Source organism: Phyllobates terribilis, unplaced genomic scaffold (assembly GCF_046119375.1).
Source record: "Phyllobates terribilis strain yellow unplaced genomic scaffold, ASM4611937v1 Scaffold_4__5_contigs__length_816908805, whole genome shotgun sequence".
NCBI lineage: Eukaryota > Metazoa > Chordata > Amphibia > Anura > Dendrobatidae > Phyllobates > Phyllobates terribilis.
This window is the reverse complement of record NW_027362764.1, coordinates 690,714,725-690,736,821: the sequence shown is the minus strand read 5'-3', so window position 1 is coordinate 690,736,821 and position 22,097 is coordinate 690,714,725. Positions and strand designations below refer to the sequence as shown.

General features: G+C 54.3%; 5 non-coding genes and 6 pseudogenes across 5 annotated transcripts; all 11 read right to left on the bottom strand.

Annotated features, from left to right (window-relative positions):
- Nucleotides 1–3,368: 3,368 nt before the first annotated feature.
- On the bottom strand, nucleotides 3,369–3,487 carry LOC141268260 (5S ribosomal RNA; annotated as a pseudogene).
- Nucleotides 3,488–5,192: 1,705 nt separating this feature from the next.
- On the bottom strand, nucleotides 5,193–5,311 carry LOC141268291 (5S ribosomal RNA; annotated as a pseudogene).
- Nucleotides 5,312–6,966: 1,655 nt separating this feature from the next.
- Nucleotides 6,967–7,085, bottom strand: LOC141267230 (5S ribosomal RNA). Its single transcript, XR_012321240.1, has one exon. It is a non-coding gene; the product is annotated as a 5S ribosomal RNA (ribosomal RNA).
- A 1,697-nt stretch (nucleotides 7,086–8,782) lies between these two features.
- LOC141268290 (5S ribosomal RNA) lies at nucleotides 8,783–8,901 on the bottom strand (annotated as a pseudogene).
- Nucleotides 8,902–10,567: 1,666 nt separating this feature from the next.
- LOC141268895 (5S ribosomal RNA) lies at nucleotides 10,568–10,686 on the bottom strand (annotated as a pseudogene).
- Nucleotides 10,687–12,392: 1,706 nt separating this feature from the next.
- Nucleotides 12,393–12,511, bottom strand: LOC141266619 (5S ribosomal RNA). Its single transcript, XR_012320649.1, has one exon. It is a non-coding gene; the product is annotated as a 5S ribosomal RNA (ribosomal RNA).
- A 1,706-nt stretch (nucleotides 12,512–14,217) lies between these two features.
- LOC141266525 (5S ribosomal RNA) lies at nucleotides 14,218–14,336 on the bottom strand. The gene has a single exon (XR_012320560.1). It is a non-coding gene; the product is annotated as a 5S ribosomal RNA (ribosomal RNA).
- Nucleotides 14,337–16,042: 1,706 nt separating this feature from the next.
- Nucleotides 16,043–16,161, bottom strand: LOC141267639 (5S ribosomal RNA; annotated as a pseudogene).
- Nucleotides 16,162–17,867: 1,706 nt separating this feature from the next.
- On the bottom strand, nucleotides 17,868–17,986 carry LOC141266843 (5S ribosomal RNA). The gene has a single exon (XR_012320864.1). It is a non-coding gene; the product is annotated as a 5S ribosomal RNA (ribosomal RNA).
- Nucleotides 17,987–19,693: 1,707 nt separating this feature from the next.
- Nucleotides 19,694–19,812, bottom strand: LOC141267594 (5S ribosomal RNA; annotated as a pseudogene).
- Nucleotides 19,813–21,500: 1,688 nt separating this feature from the next.
- LOC141266267 (5S ribosomal RNA) lies at nucleotides 21,501–21,619 on the bottom strand. The gene has a single exon (XR_012320318.1). It is a non-coding gene; the product is annotated as a 5S ribosomal RNA (ribosomal RNA).
- Nucleotides 21,620–22,097: the final 478 nt, after the last annotated feature.

The following is a 22,097-nucleotide window of genomic DNA, read 5'->3' as shown; positions in this document are numbered from 1 at the left end:
GAACCCCTGATCCCGGCTCCAAAGCCCATAAAGAGGATCTCGCCCCCGCTAGAAGAGACCCAGTTTGAGTGGGATCCCACCGGAGAAGACCTCATGGGGTTCACTCAGGAGACTCGGGCAGCCGCAGTGGAGCGTGCAGAGTGCTGCCGCCAGCAGCTCGAGGTCTTTGAGAGGGAGCGGAGAGAGAGGCGGGTCCGGGAACAGCAAGCCCAAATAAGGAGCGCGGAGCAGAAGAGCCGGACCAGGAGAAACCCCTGTGCAGCGCATGGTCCCCGTACCATCGGGACTGTGATAAAGTCCAATCTGCAGCATGGGTGGGGTTTCATCAGGGATCACCGCACCCCAGGCGACGTCTTCGTGACCAGGAGAGACGTTGAGTCCCACCTACCGGAGGGACACAGAGGTCGTGACCTGTATTTAGGGGACGAGGTCACCTTCACCCGGCACAAGTGTGCCAAAGGACCCTACGCCCTCCATGTGCATCGCCTGACGGAGGAGGAGCTGCGGTGTGAGGAGGAGCAAGAGGACCCGGACGGGTCTGAAACTGAAACTGTCCACAAAGAAAGAGCAGGAGGACGCCGTCGTTGAGTACGGTAGTGAAGAGACTGTATATAGTTACCCGTAAGGGTACCAAAAACTGTTGCTGCTATTATAGTCCCCGTTGGGACCAGCGAATTGAACTGTTAACCCGTGTGTCCCCTATCCATAACCTGGCCGAGGACTGAGAGCGGCCACCTTCCCTATTGTATATAGTTGCGCTTCCTAAAGCGCCCCCTACTGGTTTTATAGGAAAACCATTTTCTTAAAGAAACTGTTGCACTATACCCGGTCACAAGTTGCACCGTGACCGGAGGTACCAGAAGACAAGAATGTTTCTAATGAAAAGTTTTTATGAAAAGTTTTATATGATGTTTTATTATGTTGTTTATGCAAAAATTGTATGTTTTGGTGTTTTGTTTTCTTACAGCCCGAGGACGTGCTGTGATTTACCAGGGGGGAATGTAGCACCCTGAGGATTCGGCTGCTACAGGGGTATTGCACCTCAAGCCAGAGGTGTGATATTCCACTCCCGGGTAAGGATGGAGTGTGGAGCTGAGCTCAGTAGGCTGCATGCACTACACACATCCCATTTCCGGAGGGCAGACCAACGGTACTCCCACTTAGAAATGTGCAGGTACGACCGAGTCTGTCCTTGGCTGGAGTGGGAGGGGGGGTGGAACATCCCAGTAGTGTAGGGGCAGATAGGGGGAGCAGTCTGGGTAAAGTTAGGAGCTCATTGGGTGCTGGTCACCTGAGCTCACACATAGAGGGAGTATATAAGGTGGGCACCATCTTAGGACAGGGTTTTTTTGCAGAGTGAGGGTCAGTCTGTCAGTCTTTTGTGGAGTGAGTAGAGGAAGAAAGCAGAAGAGCAGAGCAGCCCCAGGCCAAGAGAGAGGAGAAAGAAAGACCCAGAGGGGGAGAAAGAAGGAACTCTGAGAGCCCAAACTAAATCCAAGGGTGAAGAGTTGGCAACAGGGTACCGGATCCCAAGCTGGCAGAGGCTACAGCACACCTTAGCCAGAGACCGGAGGTCGTGGGCAGGATCTGCCACGACCACCCACTAAATCCACCCGGAAGGCAGACCAGGAATAGGGTCAGGGAACCCAGAGACAAGGGTTTACCACCAAGAGGCCCGAGGGAGCCGGACATAGGTGGATCCCTGGTGGGGAAGGCCAGAGAAGAGGACAGGACAGAAAGGGAGCTCAGAACCACGCTCCGGAACTACTTGGGGGTTGGCCGAGTCCAGGACCTGGTGGACGCAGCACGGCTCGGGTGGTCACTCAAGGCCGGAGTGACCGGTACAAAAACAGCAGTAAGTAAAAACCCTGAACTGCACAACCCGACTCTGACTCTCATTACCATCTTCACTGCACTTCCACAACCACCATCCTCTGCAACTGACCCCCTGAGGCCATACCCCTCCCGTTGGGGGTTATACTACCGAAGCTGCACAAACACCATCAGCCTCAGCGGACCCTGCTGCAGCGGCGGCCGTACTGACCGCAATTCAACGGGTGGCGTAGTCGACATAAAAGAACATCTAGTAACATCATAAGGACTGCCACACACTGAGCTTGACACCCTGGGCACGGACCGGGTCACCGCCACTCGGAGACTACAACCCCCATCTGATCCGGCTCCGGGTATTCCCCAAACAACACTGGCCCAGGGGGCGCGTCATTAGCTCCTGGGCAGCTGTCTGATTGGGTTAGTTACACAAGCTTCTTTGAAGAAGAAGACGTTACTTCTGCTGGCCCTCGTTAGGCGGTCGCCCTCTAAAACCATCCCCTGGGCAGCTGCTGAAAGCCTGGCCCCTTCACAGCGCGAGATGCTTTTAACGCCATCATTTGCATACGGCCGGCTGCGGGGTCAATAAGCACTCCTAGCCGTGGCAAGGAGCTCGGTGTGAGGCCTGGTAGAGGCGGCGGGGTTGCGTCCTTATCTTAGAGGTCTTGGGGGGCTTGGGACTTCCATCCTCTACTTTACGTAAGGTCGGTGTCCAGCAAGGCGCCACTCCATGCTAGCCGAGCTGCGCAAGATGGCAAAACGTCATCAAAATTGTCTACAATACCTGGTGTTCTCAGGAGGTGTCCCAACAAAGTATTTCCGAACCCATCTCTGCTTTGCTTCCGAGATCGGACGTATCCAAGGTGGTATGGCCAGTAGACGCTGCTTGGCCCATCGCCCGGCCAGCCTTCCTCAGGCTCGCGTGGGGACGAGAACTCTGGCCGTTCTGGGGCGGTCTCTGAAGGACCGATGCATAGGCTGTGCCGTCCCTATAGGTGTTGTTTGTTGAGCAATGAAACACCTGCCGCATCAGATGTGTTTAAAAATGGCTCGGCGCAGGGTCTCCTGCAGGCTAAACCGTTCATCGCGGGGATGTGACAGAAAGAGCAAGCTGGACCCGCAACTTGGGGTGGAGCGAAACGCCCAGGAGTGAATGAAGGAAGAGGGTGAGATGGTTGCGAGTGAATTTGAGCTGCTCTTCGATGGGGTCGTGTGTCCTGCAAAGGTGTTTTGCTTGGGTTGTGCTGTAAACTGGCCTCCAGGTTACCGGTGGTTGCCTCCAGGTCAGCGGTGGTTGCCTCCAGTCATGCGGGAGTCGCTGGTCCTGGTGAAAAGAAGCCTAGTATTAAAAGTAAATAAGCAACAATGCTGGAGGCCCACGGTGATGAGAAGGATGCTGGTATTTTGCAAGGATTAAATAGCGCAAGAGAGAAAGCAAATGAAAAGAAGAAAGGAGCATGTGTGCGCTTGTGAAAAAAGGAATGGAAAAAAGGCATAGAGGAGAGTGACCCCTGCTTGTGGAAGTAAGAAAAAGCAAAAGCCTACAGCACCTGGTATTCCCAGGCAGTCTCCCATCCAAGTAGTAACCAGGCCCAACCCTGCTTAGATTCCAAGATGAGACGAGATCGGGTGTGTTCAGGGTGGTGTAGCCGTAGGCAGAGACAGGCCTCTCACTTGCTGCTTTTCTACTTTGACGTCCGGTTGCCGGCTGCCCTTTCCAGTGCTTAGTGAGACAAGGTGCTTTTGTGCTTTCCTTTCTCTTCACTTATTTGCTGGCTCCTTAAAAAGGTCTTGTAGACAGAACGCCCCGCTCAGAGCCGCTGAGCTCACTGATCGGCTGCCGCGCTGTCGACGGAACGTCAGCGTCGCGGCCAATGCCACAGGCCGGGAGCAGCGGCGAGACTCACCGGTAGACCTGGGTAGGGTGAGTAGAGCGCGGTTAGTTGCATTCTAATAGCCTGCAGCCAGGGATTAACTTTTAATGAAAGGGAGCAACCCTTTTGACTGTCTGCAGCGCGCCGTACCTAGGAAGCGCACACTCACACACAGCGAGCATGCACAAGTTGCTCGCACGAGACCACATTCCCTATTTGCACCTGCAGCTTTTCCGCCACCATGCGTCAGACTCTCCTGCCTGTCTTATTATTATTTCAGGGCCTTAACAGGAACCACCCCCTCAATTCCCTCCCGCTCCTTCCTAGCACTGAGGTTAGCTCCTGGGCAGCTGTCTGATTGGGTTAGTTACACAAGCTTCTTTGAAGAAGAAGACGTTACTTCTGCTGGCCCTCGTAAGGCGGTCGCCCTCTAAAACCATCCCCTGGGCAGCTGCTGAAAGCCTGGCCCCTTCACAGCGCGAGATGCTTTTAACGCCATCGTTTGCATACGGCCGGCTGCGGGGTCAATAAGCACTCCTAGCCGTGGCAAGGAGCTCGGTGTGAGCCCTGGTAGAGGCGGCGGGGTTGCGTCCTTATCTTAGAGGTCTTGGGGGCTTGGGAGGCTTGGGACTTCCAGCCTCTACTTTACGTAAGGTCGGTGTCCAGCAAGGCGCCACTCCATGCTAGCCGAGCTGGGCAAGATGGCAAAACGTCAACAAAATTGTCTACAATACCTGGTGTTCTCAGGAGGTGTTCCAACCAAGTATTTCCGAACCCATCTCTGCTTTGCTTCCGAGATCGGACGTATCCAAGGTGGTATGGCCAGTAGACGCTGCTTGGCCCATCGCCCGGCCAGCCTTCCTCAGGCTCGCGTGGGGATGAGAACTCTGGCCGTTCTGGGGCGGTCTCCGAAGGACCGATGCATAGGCTGTGCCGTCCCTATAGGTGTTGTTTGTTGAGCAATGAAACACCTGCCGCATCAGATGTGTTTAAAAATGGCTCGGCGCAGGGTCTCCTGCAGGCTAAACCGTTCATCGCGGGGATGTGACAGAAAGAGCAAGCTGGACCCGCAACTAGGGGTGGAGCGAAACGCCCAGGAGTGAATGAAGGAAGAGGGTGAGATGGTTGCGAGTGAATTTGAGCTGCTCTTCGGGGGGGTCGTGTGGCCTGCAAAGGTGTTTTGCTTGGGTTGTGCTGTAAACTGGCCTCCAGGTTACCGGTGGTTGCCTCCAGGTCAGCGGTGGTTGCCTCCAGTCAGCGGGGAGTCGCTGGTCCTGGTGAAAAGAAGCCTAGTATTAAAAGTAAATAAGCAACAATGCTGGAGGCCCACGGTGATGAGAAGGATGCTGGTATTTTGCAAGGATTAAATAGCGCAAGAGAGAAAGCAAATGAAAAGAAGAAAGGAGCATGTGTGCGCTTGTGAAAAAAGGAATGGAAAAAAGGCATAGAGGAGAGTGACCCCTGCTTGTGGAAGTAAGAAAAAGCAGAACCCTACAGCACCTGGTATTCCCAGGCAGTCTCCCATCCAAGTACTAACCAGGCCTGACCCTGCTTAGCTTCCAAGATCAGACGAGATCGGGCATGTTTAGGGTGGTGTGACCATAGGCAGAGACAGGCCTCTCACTTGCTGCTTTTCTACTTTGACGTTCGGTTGCCGGCTGCCCTTTCCAGTGCTTAGTGAGACAAGGTGCTTTTGTGCTTTCCTTTCTCTTCACTTTTTTGCTGGCTCCTTAAAAAGGTCTTGTAGACAGAACGCCCCGCTCAGAGCCGCTGAGCTCACTGATCGGCTGCCGCGCTGTCGACGGAACGTAAGCGTCGAGGCCAATGCCACAGGCCGGGAGCAGCGGCGAGACTCACCGGTATACCTGAGTAGAGCGCGGTTAGTTGCTTTCTAGATTAACTTTTAATGAAAGGGAGCAACCCTTTTGACTGTCTGCAGCGCGCCGTACCTAGGAAGCGCACACTCACACACAGCGAGCATGCACAAGTTGCTCGCACGAGACCACATTCCCTATTTGCACCTGCAGCTTTTCCGCCACCATGCGTCAGACTCTCCTGCCTGTCTTATTATTATTTCAGGGCCTTAGCAGTAACCACCCCCTCAGTTCCCTCCCGCTCCTTCCTAGCACTGAGATTAGCTCCTGGGCAGCTGTCTGATTGGGTTAGTTACACAAGCTTCTTTGAAGAAGAAGACGTTACTTCTGCTGGCCCTCGTTAGGCGGTCGCCCTCTAAAACCATCCCCTGGACAGCTGCTGAAAGCCTGGCCCCTTCACAGCGCGAGATGCTTTTAACGCCATCATTTGCATACGGCCGGCTGCGGGGTCAATAAGCACTCCTAGCCGTGGCAAGGAGCTCGGTGTGAGGCCTGGTAGAGGCGGCGGGGTTGCGTCCTTATCTTAGAGGTCTTGGGGGGCTTGGGAGGCTTCGGACTTCCAGCCTCTACTTTACGTAAGGTCGGTGTCCAGCAAGGCGCCACTCCATGCTAGCCGAGCTGGGCAAGATGGCAAAACGTCATCAAAATTGTCTACAATACCTGGTGTTCTCAGGAGGTGTCCCAACCAAGTATTTCCGAACCCATCTCTGCTTTGCTTCCGAGATCGGACGTATCCAAGGTGGTATGGCCAGTAGACGCTGCTTGGCCCATCGCCCGGCCAGCCTTCCTCAGGCTCGCGTGGGGCGGTCTCCGAAGGACCGATGCATAGGCTGTGCCGTCCCTATAGGTGTTGTTTGTTGAGCAATGAAACACCTGCCGCATCAGATGTGTTTAAAAATGGCTCGGCGCAGGGTCTCCTGCAGGCTAAATCGTTCATCGCGGGGATGTGACAGAAAGAGCAAGCTGGACCCGCAACTTGGGGTGGAGCGAAACTCCCAGGAGTGAATGAAGGAAGAGGGTGAGATGGTTGCGAGTGAATTTGAGCTGCTCTTCGATGGGGTCGTGTGTCCTGCAAAGGTGTTTTGCTTGGGTTGTGCTGTAAACTGGCCTCCAGGTTACCGGTGGTTGCCTCCAGGTCAGCGGTGGTTGCCTCCAGTCATGCGGGAGTCGCTGGTCCTGGTGAAAAGAAGCCTAGTATTAAAAGTAAATAAGCAACAATGCTGGAGGCCCACGGTGATGAGAAGGATGCTGGTATTTTGCAAGGATTAAATAGCGCAAGAGAGAAAGCAAATGAAAAGAAGAAAGGAGCATGTGTGCGCTTGTGAAAAAAGGAATGGAAAAACTATAGCGGAGAGTGACCCCTGCTTGTGGAAGTAAGAAAAAGCAAAAGTGTACAGCACCTGGTATTCCCAGACGGTCTCCCACCCAAGTACTAACCAGGCCCAACCCTGCTTAGCTTCTGAGATCAGACGAGATCAGGCGTGTTTAGGACGGTGTGGCCATAGGCAGAGACAGGGCTCTCACTTGCTGCTTTTCTACTTTGACGTCCGGTTGCCGGCTGCCCTTTCCAGTGCTTAGTAAGACAAGGTGTTTTTGTGCTTTCCTTTCTCTTCACTTTTTTGCTGGCTCCTTAAAAAGGTCTTGTAGACAGAACGCCCCGCTCACAGCCGCTGAGCTCACTGATCGGCTGCCGCGCTGTCGACGGAACGTCAGCGTCGCGGCCAATGCCACAGGCCGGGAGCAGCGGCGAGACTCACCGGTAGACCTGGGTAGGGTGAGTAGAGCGCGGTTAGTTGCTTTCTAATAGCCTGCAGCCGGGGATTAACTTTTAATGAAAGGGAGCAACCCTTTTGACTGTCTGCAGCGCGCCGTACCTAGGAAGCGCACACTCACACACAGCGAGCATGCACAAGTTGCTCGCACGAGACCACATTCCCTATTTGCACCTGCAGCTTTTCCGCCACCATGCGTCAGACTCTCCTGCCTGTCTTATTATTATTTCAGGGCCTTAGCAGGAACCACCCCCTCAATTCCCTCCCGCTCCTTCCTAGCACTGAGGTTAGCTCCTGGGCAGCTGTCTGATTGGGTTAGTTACACAAGCTTCTTTGAAGAAGAAGACGTTACTTCTGCTGGCCCTCGTTAGGCGGTCGCCCTCTAAAACCATCCCCTGGGCAGCTGCTGAAAGCCTGGCCCCTTCACAGCGCGAGATGCTTTTAACGCCATCATTTGCATACGGCCGGCTGCGGGGTCAATAAGCACTCCTAGCCGTGGCAAGGAGCTCGGTGTGAGGCCTGGTAGAGGCGGCGGGGTTGCGTCCTTATCTTAGAGGTCTTGGGAGGCTTGGGACTTCCAGCCTCTACTTTACGTAAGGTCGGTGTCCAGCAAGGCGCCACTCCATGCTAGCCGAGCTGGGCAAGATGGCAAAACGTCATCAAAATTGTCTACAATACCTGGTGTTCTCAGGAGGTGTCCCAACCAAGTATTTCCGAACCCATCTCTGCTTTGCTTCCGAGATCGGACGTATCCAAGGTGGTATGGCCAGTAGACGCTGCTTGGCCCATCGACCGGCCAGCCTTCCTCAGGCTCGCGTGGGGACGAGAACTCTGGCCGTTCTGGGGCGGTCTCCGAAGGACCGATGCATAGGCTGTGCCGTCCCTATAGGTGTTGTTTGTTGAGCAATGAAACACCTGCCGCATCAGATGTGTTTAAAAATGGCTCGGCGCAGGGTCTCCTGCAGGCTAAACCGTTCATCGCGGGGATGTGACAGAAAGAGCAAGCTGGACCCGCAACTAGGGGTGGAGCGAAACGCCCAGGAGTGAATGAAGGAAGAGGGTGAGATGGTTGCGAGTGAATTTGAGCTGCTCTTCGGGGGGGTCGTGTGGCCTGCAAAGGTGTTTTGCTTGGGTTGTGCTGTAAACTGGCCTCCAGGTTACCGGTGGTTGCCTCCAGGTCAGCGGTGGTTGCCTCCAGTCAGCGGGGAGTCGCTGGTCCTGGTGAAAAGAAGCCTAGTATTAAAAGTAAATAAGCAACAATGCTGGAGGCCCACGGTGATGAGAAGGATGCTGGTATTTTGCAAGGATTAAATAGCGCAAGAGAGAAAGCAAATGAAAAGAAGAAAGGAGCATGTGTGCGCTTGTGAAAAAAGGAATGGAAAAAAGGCATAGAGGAGAGTGACCCCTGCTTGTGGAAGTAAGAAAAAGCAGAACCCTACAGCACCTGGTATTCCCAGGCAGTCTCCCATCCAAGTACTAACCAGGCCTGACCCTGCTTAGCTTCCAAGATCAGACGAGATCGGGCATGTTTAGGGTGGTGTGACCATAGGCAGAGACAGGCCTCTCACTTGCTGCTTTTCTACTTTGACGTTCGGTTGCCGGCTGCCCTTTCCAGTGCTTAGTGAGACAAGGTGCTTTTGTGCTTTCCTTTCTCTTCACTTTTTTGCTGGCTCCTTAAAAAGGTCTTGTAGACAGAACGCCCCGCTCAGAGCCGCTGAGCTCACTGATCGGCTGCCGCGCTGTCGACGGAACGTAAGCGTCGAGGCCAATGCCACAGGCCGGGAGCAGCGGCGAGACTCACCGGTATACCTGGGTAGGGTGAGTAGAGCGCGGTTAGTTGCTTTCTAGATTAACTTTTAATGAAAGGGAGCAACCCTTTTGACTGTCTGCAGCGCGCCGTACCTAGGAAGCGCACACTCACACACAGCGAGCATGCACAAGTTGCTCGCACGAGACCACATTCCCTATTTGCACCTGCAGCTTTTCCGCCACCATGCGTCAGACTCTCCTGCCTGTCTTATTATTATTTCAGGGCCTTAGCAGTAACCACCCCCTCAGTTCCCTCCCGCTCCTTCCTAGCACTGAGATTAGCTCCTGGGCAGCTGTCTGATTGGGTTAGTTACACAAGCTTCTTTGAAGAAGAAGACGTTACTTCTGCTGGCCCTCGTTAGGCGGTCGCCCTCTAAAACCATCCCCTGGGCAGCTGCTGAAAGCCTGGCCCCTTCACAGCGCGAGATGCTTTTAACGCCATCATTTGCATACGGCCGGCTGCGGGGTCAATAAGCACTCCTAGCCGTGGCAAGGAGCTCGGTGTGAGGCCTGGTAGAGGCGGCGGGGTTGCGTCCTTATCTTAGAGGTCTTGGGGGGCTTGGGAGGCTTCGGACTTCCAGCCTCTACTTTACGTAAGGTCGGTGTCCAGCAAGGCGCCACTCCATGCTAGCCGAGCTGGGCAAGATGGCAAAACGTCATCAAAATTGTCTACAATACCTGGTGTTCTCAGGAGGTGTCCCAACCAAGTATTTCCGAACCCATCTCTGCTTTGCTTCCGAGATCGGACGTATCCAAGGTGGTATGGCCAGTAGACGCTGCTTGGCCCATCGCCCGGCCAGCCTTCCTCAGGCTCGCGTGGGGCGGTCTCCGAAGGACCGATGCATAGGCTGTGCCGTCCCTATAGGTGTTGTTTGTTGAGCAATGAAACACCTGCCGCATCAGATGTGTTTAAAAATGGCTCGGCGCAGGGTCTCCTGCAGGCTAAACTGTTCATCGCGGGGATGTGACAGAAAGAGCAAGCTGGACCCGCAACTTGGGGTGGAGCGAAACGCCCAGGAGTGAATGAAGGAAGAGGGTGAGATGGTTGCGAGTGAATTTGAGCTGCTCTTCGGGGGGGTCGTGTGGCCTGCAAAGGTGTTTTGCTTGGGTTGTGCTGTAAACTGGCCTCCAGGTTACCAGTGGTTGCCTCCAGGTCAGCGGTGGTTGCCTCCAGTCATGCGGGAGTCGCTGGTCCTGGTGAAAAGAAGCCTAGTATTAAAAGTAAATAAGCAACAATGCTGGAGGCCCACGGTGATGAGAAGGATGCTGGTATTTTGCAAGGATTAAAAAGCGCAAGAGAGAAAGCAAATGAAAAGAAGAAAGGAGCATGTGTGCGCTTGTGAAAAAAGGAATGGAAAAAAGGCATAGAGGAGAGTGACCCCTGCTTGTGGAAGTAAGAAAAAGCAAAAGCCTACAGCACCTGGTATTCCCAGGCAGTCTCCCATCCAAGTAGTAACCAGGCCCAACCCTGCTTAGATTCCAAGATGAGACGCGATCGGGTGTGTTCAGGGTGGTGTAGCCATAGGCAGAGATAGACCTCTCACTTGCTGCTTTTCTACTTTGACGTCCGGTTGCCGGCTGCCCTTTCCAGTGCTTAGTGAGACAAGGTGCTTTTGTGCTTTCCTTTCTCTTCACTTTTTTGCTGGCTCCTTAAAAAGGTCTTGTAGACAGAACGCCCCGCTCAGAGCCGCTGAGCTCACTGATCGGCTGCCGCGCTGTCGACGGAACGTCAGCGTCGCGGCCAATGCCACAGGCCGGGAGCAGCGGCGAGACTCACCGGTAGACGTGGGTAGGGTGAGTAGAGCGCGGTTAGTTGCTTTCTAATAGCCTGCAGCCAGGGATTAACTTTTAATGAAAGGGAGCAACCCTTTTGACTGTCTGCAGCGCGCCGTACCTAGGAAGCGCACACTCACACACAGCGAGCATGCACAAGTTGCTCGCACGAGACCACATTCCCTATTTGCACCTGCAGCTTTTCCGCCACCATGCGTCAGACTCTCCTGCCTGTCTTATTATTATTTCAGGGCCTTAGCAGGAACCACCCCCTCAATTCCCTCCCGCTCCTTCCTAGCACTGAGGTTAGCTCCTGGGCAGCTGTCTGATTGGGTTAGTTACACAAGCTTCTTTGAAGAAGAAGACGTTACTTCTGCTGGCCCTCGTTAGGCGGTCGCCCTCTAAAACCATCCCCTGGGCAGCTGCTGAAAGCCTGGCCCCTTCACAGCGCGAGATGCTTTTAACGCCATCATTTGCATACGGCCGGCTGCGGGGTCAATAAGCACTCCTAGCCGTGGCAAGGAGCTCGGTGTGAGGCCTGGTAGAGGCGGCGGGGTTGCGTCCTTATCTTAGAGGTCTTGGGGGACTTGGGAGGCTTGGAACTTCCAGCCTCTACTTTACGTAAGGTCGGTGTCCAGCAAGGCGCCACTCCATGCTAGCCGAGCTGGGCAAGATGGCAAAACGTCATCAAAATTGTCTACAATACCTGGTGTTCTCAGGAGGTGTCCCAACCAAGTATTTCCGAACCCATCTCTGCTTTGCTTCCAAGATCGGACGTATCCAAGGTGGTATGGCCAGTAGACGCTGCTTGGCCCATCGCCCGGCCAGCCTTCCTCAGGCTCGCGTGGGGACGAGAACTCTGGCCGTTCTGGGGCGGTCTCCGAAGGACCGATGCATAGGCTGTGCCGTCCCTATAGGTGTTGTTTGTTGAGCAATGAAACACCTGCCGCATCAGATGTGTTTAAAAATGGCTCGGCGCAGGGTCTCCTGCAGGCTAAACCGTTCATCGCGGGGATGTGACAGAAAGAGCAAGCTGGACCCGCAACTTGGGGTGGAGCGAAACGCCCAGGAGTGAATGAAGGAAGAGGGTGAGATGGTTGCGAGTGAATTTGAGCTGCTCTTCGGGGGGGTCGTGTGGCCTGCAAAGTTGTTTTGCTTGGGTTGTGCTGTAAACTGGCCTCCAGGTTACCGGTGGTTGCCTCCAGGTCAGCGGTGGTTGCCTCCAGTCATGCGGGAGTCGCTGGTCCTGGTGAAAAGAAGCCTAGTATTAAAAGTAAATAAGCAACAATGCTGGAGGCCCACGGTGATGAGAAGGATGCTGGTATTTTGCAAGGATTAAATAGCGCAAGAGAGAAAGCAAATGAAAAGAAGAAAGGAGCATGTGTGCGCTTGTGAAAAAAGGAATGGAAAAAAGGCATAGAGGAGAGTGACCCCTGCTTGTGGAAGTAAGAAAAAGCAAAAGCCTACAGCACCTGGTATTCCCAGGCGGTCTCCCATCCAAGTACTAACCAGGCCTGACCCTGCTTAGCTTCCGAGATCAGACGAGATCAGCCGTGTTCAGGGTGGTGTGGCCGTAGGCAGAGACAGGCCTCTCACTTGCTGCTTTTCTACTTTGACGTCCGGTTGCCGGCTGCCCTTTCCAGTGCTTAGTAAGACAAGGTGCTTTTGTGCTTTTCTTACTCTTCACTTTTTTGCTGTCTCCTTAAAAAGCTCTTGTAGACAGAACGCCCCGCTCAGAGCCGCTGAGCTCACTGATCGGCTGCCGCGCTGTCGACGGAACGTCAGCGTCGCGGCCAATGCCACAGGCCGGGAGCAGCGGCGAGACTCACCGGTAGACCTGGGTAGGGTGAGTAGAGCGCGGTTAGTTGCTTTCTAATAGCCTGCAGCCGGGGATTAACTTTTAATGAAAGGGAGCAACCCTTTTGACTGTCTGCAGCGCGCCGTACCTAGGAAGCGCACACTCACACACAGCGAGCATGCACAAGTTGCTCGCACGAGACCACATTCCCTATTTGCACCTGCAGCTTTTCCGCCACCATGCGTCAGACTCTCCAGCCTGTCTTATTATTATTTCAGGGCCTTAGCAGGAACCACCCCCTCAATTCCCTCCCGCTCCTTCCTAGCACTGAGGTTAGCTCCTGGGCAGCTGTCTGATTGGGTTAGTTACACAAGCTTCTTTGAAGAAGAAGACGTTACTTCTGCTGGCCCTCGTTAGGCGGTCGCCCTCTAAAACCATCCCCTGGGCAGCTGCTGAAAGCCTGGCCCCTTCACAGCGCGAGATGCTTTTAACGCCATCATTTGCATACGGCCGGCTGCGGGGTCAATAAGCACTCCTAGCCGTGGCAAGGAGCTCGGTGTGAGGCCTGGTAGAGGTGGCGGGGTTGCGTCCTTATCTTAGAGGTCTTGGGGGGCTTGGGAGGCTTGGGACTTCCAGCCTCTACTTTACGTAAGGTCGGTGTCCAGCAAGGCGCCACTCCATGCTAGCCGAGCTGGGCAAGATGGCAAAACGTCATCAAAATTGTCTACAATACCTGGTGTTCTCAGGAGGTGTCCCAACCAAGTATTTCCGAACCCATCTCTGCTTTGCTTCCGAGATCGGACGTATCCAAGGTGGTATGGCCAGTAGACGCTGCTTGGCCCATCGCCCGGCCAGCCTTCCTCAGGCTCGCGTGGGAACGAGAACTCTGGCCGTTCTGGGGCGGTCTCCGAAGGACCGATGCATAGGCTGTGCTGTCCCTATAGGTGTTGTTTGTTGAGCAATGAAACACCTGCCGCATCAGATGTGTTTAAAAATGGCTCGGCGCAGGGTCTCCTGCAGGCTAAACCGTTCATCGCGGGGATGTGACAGAAAGAGCAAGCTGGACCCGCAACTTGGGGTGGAGTGAAACGCCCAGGAGTGAATGAAGGAAGAGGGTGAGATGGTTGCGAGTGAATTTGAGCTGCTCTTCAGGGGGGTCGTGTGGCCTGCAAAGGTGTTTTGCTTGGGTTGTGCTGTAAACTGGCCTCCAGGTTACCGGTGGTTGCCTCCAGGTCAGCGGTGGTTGCCTCCAGTCATGCGGGAGTCGCTGGTCCTGGTGAAAAGAATCCTAGTATTAAAAGTAAATAAGCAACAATGTTGGAGGCCCACGGTGATGAGAAGGATGCTGGTATTTTGCAAGGATTAAATAGCGCAAGAGAGAAAGCAAATGAAAAGAAGAAAGGAGCATGTGTGCGCTTGTGAAAAAAGGAATGGAAAAAAGGCATAGAGGAGAGTGACCCCTGCTTGTGGAAGTAAGAAAAAGCAAAAGCCTACAGCACCTGGTATTCCCAGGCGGTCTCCCATCCAAGTACTAACCAGGCCTGACCCTGCTTGGCTTCCGAGATCAGACAAGATCGGGCGTGTTCAGGGTGGTGTGGCCGTAGGCAGAGACAGGACTCTCACTTGCTGCTTTTCCACTTTGACGTCCGGTTGCCGGCTGCCCTTTCCAGTGCTTAGTAAGACAAGGTGCTTTTGTGCTTTCCTTTCTCTTCACTTTTTTGCTGGCTCCTTAAAAAGGTCTTGTAGACAGAACGCCCCGCTCACAGCCGCTGAGCTCACTGATCGGCTGCCGCGCTGTCGACGGAACGTCAGCGTCGCGGCCAATGCCACAGGCCGGGAGCAGCGGCGAGACTCACCGGTAGACCTGGGTAGGGTGAGTAGAGCGCGGTTAGTTGCTTTCTAATAGCCTGCAGCCGGGGATTAACTTTTAATGAAAGGGAGCAACCCTTTTGACTGTCTGCAGCGCGCCGTACCTAGGAAGCGCACACTCACACACAGCGAGCATGCACAAGTTGCTCGCACGAGACCACATTCCCTATTTGCACCTGCAGCTTTTCCGCCACCATGCGTCAGACTCTCCTGCCTCTCTTATTATTATTTCAGGGCCTTAGCAGGAACCACCCCCTCAATTCCCTCCCGCTCCTTCCTAGCACTGAGGTTAGCTCCTGGGCAGCTGTCTGATTGGGTTAGTTACACAAGCTTCTTTGAAGAAGAAGACGTTACTTCTGCTGGCCCTCGTTAGGCGGTCGCCCTCTAAAACCATCCCCTGGGCAGCTGCTGAAAGCCTGGCCCCTTCACAGCGCGAGATGCTTTTAACGCCATCATTTGCATACGGCCGGCTGCGGGGTCAATAAGCACTCCTAGCCGTGGCAAGGAGCTCGGTGTGAGGTCTGGTAGAGGCGGCGGGGTTGCGTCCTTATCTTACAGGTCTTGGGGGGCTTGGGAGGCTTGGTACTTCCAGCCTCTACTTTACGTAAGGTCGGTGTCCAGCAAGGCGCCACTCCATGCTAGCCGAGCTGGGCAAGATGGCAAAACGTCATCAAAATTGTCTACAATACCTGGTGTTCTCAGGAGGTGTCCCAACCAAGTATTTCCGAACCCATCTCTGCTTTGCTTCCGAGATCGGACGTATCCAAGGTGGTATGGCCAGTAGACGCTGCTTGGCCCATCGCCCGGCCAGCCTTCCTCAGGCTCGCGTGGGGACGAGAACTCTGGCCGTTCTGGGGCGGTCTCCGAAGGACCGATGCATAGGCTGTGCCGTCCCTATAGGTGTTGTTTGTTGAGCAATGAAACACCTGCCACATCAGATGTGTTTAAAAATGGCTTGGCGCAGGGTCTCCTGCAGGCTAAACCGTTCATCGCGGGGATGTGACAGAAAGAGCAAGCTGGACCCGCAACTTGGGGTGGAGCGAAACGCCCAGGAGTGAATGAAGGAAGAGGGTGAGATGGTTGCGAGTGAATTTGAGCTGCTCTTCGGGGGAGTCGTGTGGCCTGCAAAGGTGTTTTGCTTGGGTTGTGCTGTAAACTGGCCTCCAGGTTACCGGTGGTTGCCTCCAGGTCAGCGGTGGTTGCCTCCAGTCATGCGGGAGTCGCTGGTCCTGGTGAAAAGAAGCCTAGTATTAAAAGTAAATAAGCAACAATGCTGGAGGCCCACGGTGATGAGAAGGATGCTGGTAATTTGCAAGGATTAAATAGCGCAAGAGAGAAAGCAAATGAAAAGAAGAAAGGAGCATGTGTGCGCTTGTGAAAAAAGGAATGGAAAAAAGGCATAGAGGAGAGTGACCCCTGCTTGTGGAAGTAAGAAAAAGCAAAAGCCTACAGCACCTGGTATTCCCAGGCGGTCTCAGATCCAACTACTAACCAGGCCCGACCCTGCTTAGCTTCCGAGATCAAACGAGATCAGGCGTGTTCAGGGTGGTGTGGCCGTAGGCAGAGACAGGCCTCTCACTTGCTGCTTTTCTACTTTGACGTCCGGTTGCCGGCTGCCCTTTCCAGTGCTTAGTAAGACAAGGTGCTTTTGTGCTTTCCATTCTCTTCACTTTTTTGCTGGCTCCTTAAAAAGGTCTTGTAGACAGAACGCCCCGCTCACAGCCGCTGAGCTCACTGATCGGCTGCCGCGCTGTCGACGGAACGTCAGCGTCGCGGCCAATGCCACAGGCCGGGAGCAGCGGCGAGACTCACCGGTAGACCTGGGTAGGGTGAGTAGAGCGCGGTTAGTTGCTTTCTGATAGCCTGCAGCCGGGGATTAACTTTTAATGAAAGGGAGCAACCCTTTTGACTGTCTGCAGCGCGCCGTACCTAGGAAGCGCACACTCACACACAGCGAGCATGCACAAGTTGCTCGCACGAGACCACATTCCCTATTTGCACCTGCAGCTTTTCCGCCACCATGCGTCAGACTCTCCAGCCTGTCTTATTATTATTTCAGGGCCTTAGCAGGAACCACCCCCTCAATTCCCTCCCGCTCCTTCCTAGCACTGAGGTTAGCTCCTGGGCAGCTGTCTGATTGGGTTAGTTACACAAGCTTCTTTGAAGAAGAAGACGTTACTTCTGCTGGCCCTCGTTAGGCGGTCGCCCTCTAAAACCATCCCCTGGGCAGCTGCTGAAAGCCTGGCCCCTTCACAGCGCGAGATGCTTTTAACGCCATCATTTGCATACGGCCGGCTGCGGGGTCAATAAGCACTCCTAGCCGTGGCAAGGAGCTCGGTGTGAGGCCTGGTAGAGGCGGCGGGGTTGCGTCCTTATCTTAGAGGTCTTGGGGGGCTTGGGAGGCTTGGGACTTCCAGCCTCTACTTTACGTAAGGTCGGTGTCCAGCAAGGCGCCACTCCATGCTAGCCGAGCTGGGCAAGATGGCAAAACGTCATCAAAATTGTCTACAATACCTGGTGTTCTCAGGAGGTGTCCCAACCAAGTATTTCCAAACCCATCTCTGCTTTGCTTCCGAGATCGGACGTATCCAAGGTGGTATGGCCAGTAGATGCTGCTTGGCCCATCGCCCGGCCAGCCTTCCTCAGGCTCGCGTGGGGACGAGAACTCTGGCCGTTCTGGGGCGGTCTCCGAAGGACCGATGCATAGGCTGTGCCGTCCCTATAGGTGTTGTTTGTTGAGCAATGAAACACCTGCCGCATCAGATGTGTTTAAAAATGGCTCGGCGCAGGGTCTCCTGCAGGCTAAACCGTTCATCGCGGGGATGTGACAGAAAGAGCAAGCTGGACCCGCAACTTGGGGTGGAGCGAAACGCCCAGGAGTGAATGAAGGAAGAGGGTGAGATGGTTGCGAGTGAATTTGAGCTGCTCTTCGGGGGGGTCGTGTGGCCTGCAAAGGTGTTTTGCTTGGGTTGTGCTGTAAACTGGCCTCCAGGTTACCGGTGGTTGCCTCCAGGTCAGCGGTGGTTGCCTCCAGTCATGCGGGAGTCGCTGGTCCTGGTGAAAAGAAGCCTAGTATTAAAAGTAAATAAGCAACAATGCTGGAGGCCCACGGTGATGAGAAGGATGCTGGTATTTTGCAAGGATTAAATAGCGCAAGAGAGAAAGCAAATGAAAAGAAGAAAGGAGCATGTGTGCGCTTGTGAAAAAAGGAATGGAAAAAAGGCATAGAGGAGAGTGACCCCTGCTTGTGGAAGTAAGAAAAAGCAAAAGCCTACAGCACCTGGTATTCCCAGGCGGTCTCCCATCCAAGTACTAACCAGGCCTGACCCTGCTTGGCTTCCGAGATCAGACAAGATCGGGCGTGTTCAGGGTGATGTGGCCGTAGGCAGAGACAGGCCTCTCACTTGCTGCTTTTCCACTTTGACGTCCGGTTGCCGGCTGCCCTTTCCAGTGCTTAGTAAGACAAGGTGCTTTTGTGCTTTCCTTTCTCTTCACTTTTTTGCTGGCTCCTTAAAAAGGTCTTGTAGACAGAACGCCCCGCTCACAGCCGCTGAGCTCACTGATCGGCTGCCGCGCTGTCGACGGAACGTCAGCGTCGCGGCCAATGCCACAGGCCGGGAGCAGCGGCGAGACTCACCGGTAGACCTGGGTAGGGTGAGTAGAGCGCTTTTAGTTGCTTTCTAATAGCCTGCAGCCGGGGATTAACTTTTAATGAAAGGGAGCAACCCTTTTGACTGTCTGCAGCGCGCCGTAACTAGGAAGCGCACACTCACACACAGCGAGCATGCACAAGTTGCTCGCACGAGACCACATTCCCTATTTGCACCTGCAGCTTTTCCGCCACCATGCGTCAGACTCTCCTGCCTCTCTTATTATTATTTCAGGGCCTTAGCAGGAACCACCCCCTCAATTCCCTCCCGCTCCTTCCTAGCACTGAGGTTAGCTCCTGGGCAGCTGTCTGATTGGGTTAGTTACACAAGCTTCTTTGAAGAAGAAGACGTTACTTCTGCTGGCCCTCGTTAGGCGGTCGCCCTCTAAAACCATCCCCTGGGCAGCTGCTGAAAGCGTGGCCCCTTCACAGCGCGAGATGCTTTTAACGCCATCATTTGCATACGGCCGGCTGCGGGGTCAATAAGCAATCCTAGCCGTGGCAAGGAGCTCGGTGTGAGGCCTGGTAGAGGCGGCGGGGTTGCGTCCTTATCTTAGAGGTCTTGGGGGGCTTGGGAGGCTTGGTACTTCCAGCCTCTACTTTACGTAAGGTCGGTGTCCAGCAAGGCGCCACTCCATGCTAGCCGAGCTGGGCAAGATGGCAAAACGTCATCAAAATTGTCTACAATACCTGGTGTTCTCAGGAGGTGTCCCAACCAAGTATTTCCGAACCCATCTCTGCTTTGCTTCCGAGATCGGACGTATCCAAGGTGGTATGGCCAGTAGACGCTGCTTGGCCCATCGCCCGGCCAGCCTTCCTCAGGCTCGCGTGGGGACGAGAACTCTGGCCGTTCTGGGGCGGTCTCCGAAGGACCGATGCATAGGCTGTGCCGTCCCTATAGGTGTTGTTTGTTGAGCAATAAAAACCCCTGCCGCATCAGATGTGTTTAAAAATGTCTCGGCGCAGGGTCTCCTGCAGGCTAAACCGTTCATCGCGGGGATGTGACAGAAAGAGCAAGCTGGACCCGCAACTTGGGGTGGAGCGAAACGCCCAGGAGTGAATGAAGGAAGAGGGTGAGATGGTTGCGAGTGAATTTGAGCTGCTCTTCGGGGGAGTCGTGTGGCCTGCAAAGGTGTTTTGCTTGGGTTGTGCTGTAAACTGGCCTCCAGGTTACCGGTGGTTGTCTCCAGGTCAGCGGTGGTTGCCTCCAGTCATGCGGGAGTCGCTGGTCCTGGTGAAAAGAAGCCTAGTATTAAAAGTAAATAAGCAACAATGCTGGAGGCCCACGGTGATGAGAAGGATGCTGGTATTTTGCAAGGATTAAATAGCGCAAGAGAGAAAGCAAATGAAAAGAAGAAAGGAGCATGTGTGCGCTTGTGAAAAAAGGAATGGAAAAAAGGCATAGAGGAGAGTGACCCCTGCTTGTGGAAGTAAGAAAAAGAAAAAGCCTACAGCACCTGGTATTCCCAGGCGGTCTCCCATCCAAGTACTAACCAGGCCTGACCCTGCTTAGCTTCCAAGATCAGACAAGATTGGGCATGTTTAGGGTGGTGTGACCATAGGCAGACAGGCCTCTCACTTGCTGCTTTTCTACTTTGACGTTCGGTTGCCGGCTGCCCTTTCCAGTGCTTAGTAAGACAAGGTGCTTTTGTGCTTTCCTTTCTCTTCACTTTTTTGCTGGCTCCTTAAAAAGGTCTTGTAGACAGAACGCCCCGCTCAGAGCCGCTGAGCTCACTGATCGGCTGCCGCGCTGTCGACGGAACGTAAGCGTCGAGGCCAATGCCACAGGCCGGGAGCAGCGGCGAGACTCACCGGTAGACCTGGGTAGGGTGAGTAGAGCGCGGTTAGTTGCTTTCTAGATTAACTTTTAATGAAAGGGAGCAACCCTTTTGACTGTCTGCAGCGCGCCGTACCTAGGAAGCGCACACTCACACACAGCGAGCATGCACAAGTTGCTCGCACGAGACCACATTCCCTATTTGCACCTGCAGCTTTTCCGCCACCATGCGTCAGACTCTCCTGCCTGTCTTATTATTATTTCAGGGCCTTAGCAGGAACCACCCCCTCAATTCCCTCCCGCTCCTTCCTAGCACTGAGGTTAGCTCCTGGGCAGCTGTCTGATTGGGTTAGTTACACAAGCTTCTTTGAAGAAGAAGACGTTACTTCTGCTGGCCCTCGTTAGGCGGTCGCCCTCTAAAACCATCCCCTGGGCAGCTGCTGAAAGCCTGGCCCCTTCACAGCGCGAGATGCTTTTAACGCCATCATTTGCATACCGCCGGCTGCGGGGTCAATAAGCACTCCTAGCCGTGGCAAGGAGCTCGGTGTGAGGCCTGGTAGAGGCGGCGGGGTTGCGTCCTTATCTTAGAGGTCTTGGGGGGCTTGGGAGGCTTGGGACTTCCAGCCTCTACTTTACGTAAGGTCGGTGTCCAGCAAGGCGCCACTCAATGCTAGCCGAGCTGGGCAAGATGGCAAAACGTCATCAAAATTGTCTACAATACCTGGTGTTCTCAGGAGGTGTCCCAACCAAGTATTTCCGAACCCATCTCTGCTTTGCTTCCGAGATCGGACGTATCCAAGGTGGTATGGCCAGTAGACGCTGCTTGGCCCATCGCCCGGCCAGCCTTCCTGAGGCTCGCGTGGGGACGAGAACTCTGGCCGTTCTGGGGCGGTCTCCGAAGGACCGATGCATAGGCTGTGCCGTCCCTATAGGTGTTGTTTGTTGAGCAATGAAACACCTGCCGCATCAGATGTGTTTAAAAATGGCTCGGCGCAGGGTCTCCTGCAGGCTAAACCGTTCATCGCGGGGATGTGACAGAAAGAGCAAGCTGGACCCGCAACTTGGGGTGGAGCGAAACGCCTAGGAGTGAATGAAGGAAGAGGGTGAGATGGTTGCGAGTGAATTTGAGCTGCTCTTCGGGGGGGTCGTGTGGCCTGCAAAGGTGTTTTGCTTGGGTTGTGCTGTAAACTGGCCTCCAGGTTACCGGTGGTTGCCTCCAGGTCAGCGGTGGTTGCCTCCAGTCATGCGGGAGTCGCTGGTCCTGGTGAAAAGAAGCCTAGTATTAAAAGTAAATAAGCAACAATGCTGGAGGCCCACGGTGATGAGAAGGATGCTGGTATTTTGCAAGGATTAAATAGCGCAAGAGAGAAAGCAAATGAAAAGAAGAAAGGAGCATGTGTGCGCTTGTGAAAAAAGGAATGGAAAAAAGGCATAGAGGAGAGTGACCCCTGCTGGTGGAAGTAAGAAAAAGCAAAAGCCTACAGCACCTGGTATTCCCAGGCGGTCTCCCATCCAAGTACTAACCAGGCCCAACCCTGCTTAGCTTCCAAGATCAGACGAGATAGGGCGTGTTCAGGGTGGTGTGGCCGTAGGGAGAAACAGGCCTCTCACTTGCTGCTTTTCCACTTTGACGTCCGGTTGCCGGCTGCCCTTTCCAGTGCTTAGTAAGACAAGGTGCTTTTGTGCTTTCCTTTCTCTTCACTTTTTTGCTGGCTCCTTAAAAAGGTCTTGTAGACAGAACGCCCCGCTCACAGCCCCTGAGCTCACTGATCGGCTGCCGCGCTGTTGACGGAACGTCAGCGTCGCGGCCAATGCCACAGGCCGGGAGCAGCGGCGAGACTCACCGGTAGACCTGGGTAGGGTGAGTAGAGCGTGGTTAGTTGCTTTCTAATAGCCTGCAGCCGGGGATTAACTTTTAATGAAAGGGAGCAACCCTTTTGACTGTCTGCAGCGCGCCGTACCTAGGAAGCGCACACTCACACACAGCGAGCATGCACAAGTTGCTCGCACGAGACCACATTCCCTATTTGCACCTGCAGCTTTTCCGCCACCATGCGTCAGACTCTCCTGCC